Raw genomic sequence first — 5339 nt, 5'->3', positions numbered from 1 at the left:
AATCTAATCGGAATACAAAAATAACACAATAAATAAACCTATAACCTCTGGTCATAGTCATGAAACACTAATCTACCTTATTTCCATTGATCAACTGTCCAATACCTTTTAGGAAAAAAATCTTTGCTTTAAAAGCATAATACCAAACTATTGATTTGGTTTTCCTAGTATAGAAAACTAGGTCTTTGAGGCAAAATAGACCTCCATATTCTCAAGCCACTTTTAAAGACATTTAGTTTAATGGTTCAACACAAAGAAGAATAATCAATTCAATATTTAATTAATGTATGTAACATCAATAAAATTAAAACCAATATTACATCACTAACCATTAAACATAACCAGAGTGTCAACCGAACTACATTCTCAACCTTTGGGTCTGAAATGCACTGGTCCACTAAAAAAAAATACAATGATCATGGGAGCTCTTCAACTTCAAAAATTACTATCACTTTTAGATGAATAACAACTTCTAGGTTAAGGTTTGCATAGAGTACACTTGCATTTATGCTTATCTTTGATAATGTCGCCTTTGGGCAAGCATTACCTAATTCCTGCCAATAATTTTCTATGTCTTTGAAAATAAGACAAAACCTTTGAGTTGCAAACCTATTGCAGTAATCTTAGATTTTACCACTTTGGTGGGTTCCATCCATTCTACTGCAATAGCTTACAACTACACCCGACAACTTAAATTTGTGAGTTATTTAAACATGAACTAAATATCATTTAAATGTAAAAGAACAATCATATAACTATTAACAAAATAAACATTACAATGCTCAATTATCAGTTACTTCAAGAGTGTCAACTGGAACTACATTTCTGACCTTTGAGTCTGAAACATATTGGTCCACTCAAGTTTCTACTATTACTGCTAGATTTCTTCTAACTTTCGAAAAGTATTGCCATCTTTGGATGGATAACATCTTCTAGGTTGAGAAATCCCTATTCTGTTTTTCACTTGCTTTAACTCTAACTTTTATTTGATGTCACCTTTGGGTGAACATTAGCAACCTTGCTACCAACCATTATTCTCTGTCTTTTCAAACAAAGAAGACCTTTGATTTGTATTATATTATAATAAAGTTAAATTTTTCCACTTTAGTAGATTCCATCAAATCTTACTGCATTAGTCTACAAATTCATTCTGGCAGCTAAAAGTGGGATTGTTTAAGCATGAATAAAAATATTCATAAACAAAAGCATGAGCTATATTACCAAGAATAAACAAGTTCATATTCTGATATGCAAGTAATGTATGAGTTGATTTTCTTTTATTTCTTCCAATTAATAGGAAAATTATAAAGAATCATTAACCACCCATACTTGTAACTTATACAAAACAGACCACAAAAGTTGATCAAAACTAGGCTCATAATATATCAAAACGAAGAGCACGAAAAACTGGACTCAACACAAAAATCAGGGTGAAAATTTATTCATTGTTTGCCCGTACGAGCCATTTGAAGTTACAGAAAAAAATGGATCAAAATCAATCTAGTTTCCCAAACCAACCGGTTCGGCCAAGCTGTCTAATCAGGTTCGGACATATTAGTTCCATGTCAAAATTTGGGTTAATTGGTCAACGACCCAATCAACCTTTGATCGAGTCAAACAGAGTTAGTCATGAGTTGACCCACTGCACCCCAGGTCAACTCGGTAGGGTTTCAGAGTTGACCCGACGATGACTTGCAGCCATTTTTTTTTTTGGAAAAAAAAAATTTCTCTCTCCTTCAGCTACCGGTTTCTTGTGGCGCGTGCTAGGGCATCCAGAGGTTTCCGATAACTTGCGACATACCACCGTGATCGTTTTCTTGTGCTTTACAACTTTCGTGAAGAAATTTTCCCATACGAGATCTTTAAGTGATGGTAAAATTATGATTTTCATGATTTGGGACCAAACCCTATACAAAATCAATTTTTCTTTGATTTTTCTTGATTCTAACACTATAAGGTTTGACTCTGATACTAATTGTTGGGGATCCTTTACCATATTAAACATATGAATAACCCTATAATGTTCAGAATACAAAAATCATCAACCAATCATAAAAGATTAATCATTGGTGTAGTCCCTAAACCAAGAACAATAAAGTACTCTCATCTTAAAATACATAACCATATAGATTTACCATATCTATAATAATCAATGGGAGATCCATGACATGAACCATAAATGAGAATAAAGAAGTACCTGTGTCCTATGAACATAGATCATGAACCTCTATCCCATGTGGTTAAACATTACTCCCATGAAGATGACAATGACGAACTACGCAAGTGGAGTCTTTCTATTGAGATTTTCTGCAGCCTCTTACTCTAGGGTTTCCTCTCTTTTTGTGCACTTGCTTTTGTGAAAAAGTCGTACTCCCAAAACCAATAAGACATTAAGTAATGGCTGCAGGGACCGTCAGTATTCTATTTATAATAGAATCCCTAAAACCCTATTCCACCCTCACAATGGAAAGAGCTAGGAGTTTCCTAATCAGAGTGGGTCTATAATTGGTTAGGCTCAATGGATCAATTGGTATCAGTTAAGCCTACATAAAAATCCTAACACTAGATTCCTTTTCCAGATCTGCTGCTTGAGTTTTGGCACACAAAAAAATCCTTTTTACAATGGCAAAGCGGTTGGTCGACCAATGGTTATTAATCGTCGTACCCATAATGCTTCTATGGGAAGCTTTGCTCATGTCTAGGTCAAGATGGAAATAGAAGGGAAGCGTATTGATGAAATTCAGGTTGAGCGGAGGCAACCAGTATCCAATGCCTTGTTTTGGTTTAAACAAGCTATAGTTTATGAGGACAGCTTGGGAGTATTCGACTATTGTAAGAAATATTAGGCCATTTAATTGCTATTTGCAAAGAAAGAAAGCTTGCTGAAGCACGATCTCAATATGGTGCTGAAGGAGGTGTTCCTGATGCGGTTTATGTAGAAGGGAATAGGAAAGTCGCTAGAGCTTCTGGAGGCGTTGCAATCTGTAGGGGCAATGTGGGTGTTACCAAGGTTGATGGTGGCGCTGGGATCAGTGGAGCTGATGGCAGTGGAGAAGGAGGGGCGGTGACCACAATTGGTAGTCCATCGCCAATTTTAGAAACCTATTTGGAAAGATCTCATTCTCCAATCAGGGAGAGTCCTTTGATTGGAGATCACCAACAAAATAAAGCATGCTCTCTAAATATGGAACCGTTGGGCTCTATTCAAATTGTTCTTCCCTTAATTCAAGGAAATACCTCCTCATCAGCTGGGATCTTGGACGTTAGTGGCCCTCATTCCCATATCCATGTGGATAGTGGAGCAGCTGGGCTTGGCTCGACCCAGAAACATATCCAAGGCTCTAGCAGCTCACTTTTTGCAGGTATGCCTTATGAAACAAACTCTTCTTCTTTGGGTAATGACTTTGAGGAAAGGACAGGGGATGATGAACATGTTATTTCATCAATGTCGCCTAGTTCGCTGCAAGGAGGAACTGTTGTTATCCATCATGAAGAAATTGCAAAGGTTGATGAATTAATCTATGCGTTTGAGCCTATGGAAGGGGCTAGGCGAAGAAGAAAGAAGAATTTAGTTGCTGTGGAGCAGACTAGAAGGTCTGACCGTTTAGCAACAGCCAAGAAGTAGATTATGAAGGTTTCTTTTTTGGAATGTGAGAGAGTTTAAGAAGTCCTCTGCCCATATGGCCTTACGTAAGAATGTAAGGGATAAAGATCCAAACATATTGTGCCTAGCTGAGCCTATGCTAGGCTCATCAACTTTTCCTGCCAAATTCTTTAGTAAATTGGGATTTGAGGTAGATTTTCATTGTAATAATAGAGTGGGGAAAGTCCCTAATCTTTGGTTCCTATGGAGAAGAGGGGTGCTTAAACCGATAGTGAATTTGGTTTCGGAACAACAAATCACTGTGAAAGTGGTTTGGAAAAATAAACATGTTTTGGTATATGTTGTCCATGCTAGCAGTTTCAGGGCGATCAGAAAGGATTTGTGGCTTGAATTAGTGACGGTTGCTAGCATGGCTGATCCTTGGCTGTTAGTTGGTGATTTCAATGCCACTTTGGTCTCGCATGAGAAGAGAGGCCTAGGGACAATTTAGCCTAGGGTCTGTGGCCGAGTTTGAAGTGATGATAGAGACTTGTAGACTGATTCAACTTCCTTCTCATGGTGTTAAGTATACCTGGTCCAATAACAAAAGAAGAGGGAATGCGGCAGTTGTTCTTGATAGTGGTTTTTGCAATGAAGCATGGCTAAATTTTTTCCAAGATTGCGCTCAATTTGTCCTTCAAAGAAAATTTTCAGATCACTGCCCAATTTTAGTCATCTCTGAAGCTTGTCCAAAGCCTCAAAATTGCCCAATCAGATTCACAAATTTTGGATGGATGATTCTTCTTTCCTTTAGATTATTCAAGATTATTGGGAGTAAAGAATCTATGGATCTCCAATTTATATGTTTTCTCTAAAGCTGAAAAGGCTAAAGTCTATCATCTGATCATGGGCTAGAGCCACATTTCCTAATTTTGAGGCTGAACTTGTTAAAACAAAGGAGGTGCTCTCAGTGATTCAGGATCAAATTGATTTGCAGCATATTGATGATTCTCTGTTCGGGAAGGAGGGTGATGCAAAGACAGCTTATCTAATTGCCTTGAAAAAACATGAGAAACTATGGGCTGAGAAGTCAAGATCACGTGGCTGAAGGAAGGTGACAAGAACTCAAAATTTTTCCACCTATACACTAAAATTATGAGAGAAAAAAACACTATTCGAAGGGTGAAAAAGATGGGTGGCTCCTTTGTTTCTGATATAGATAGTATTGCCAATTTTATGGTGGATTATTATGAAGAGTTTCATAAAAATGCTCTAATGGTTTACCATATGGATCTATTGGAGTCAATTCCATGCTTGACTGATCAGGTAGACCTGCTAACTCTAGACTCTATCCCTTGAGTGGTGGAAATTAAAATAGCAGTTTGGGATCTTGATCTTAATAGCTCTTCTTGTCCTAATGGTTTTCCAGGATCCTACTTTCGTTAGTGCTGGGAAGTGATTTCTGTATATTTGGTCAAGGCTACCAGATATATATATATATATATATATGATTACATGCCAACAGGGATAAACAACAATTTTCTGGCTCTTATGCCAAAGGTGGAAAGTTGCATAAATTTAGGCCTCTGTGTATGGGCAATTTTTTCTGCAAGGTCATATAAAAAATTTTGACCACTAGATTATCTTTCATTCTCTCTAGGCTTATTTCAGAAGAACAGGGGGCTTTTCAAAGAGTACAGATAATTTATGAAAATATTGCTTTAACCTCTTGAGTTAGCAAATCTTATGTTCTCTT

This window comes from Macadamia integrifolia, chromosome 3 (genome assembly GCF_013358625.1).
Source record: "Macadamia integrifolia cultivar HAES 741 chromosome 3, SCU_Mint_v3, whole genome shotgun sequence".
Lineage (NCBI taxonomy): Eukaryota > Viridiplantae > Streptophyta > Magnoliopsida > Proteales > Proteaceae > Macadamia > Macadamia integrifolia.
The sequence above is the reverse complement of the archived record's forward strand: the minus strand, read 5'-3'. Positions refer to the sequence as shown.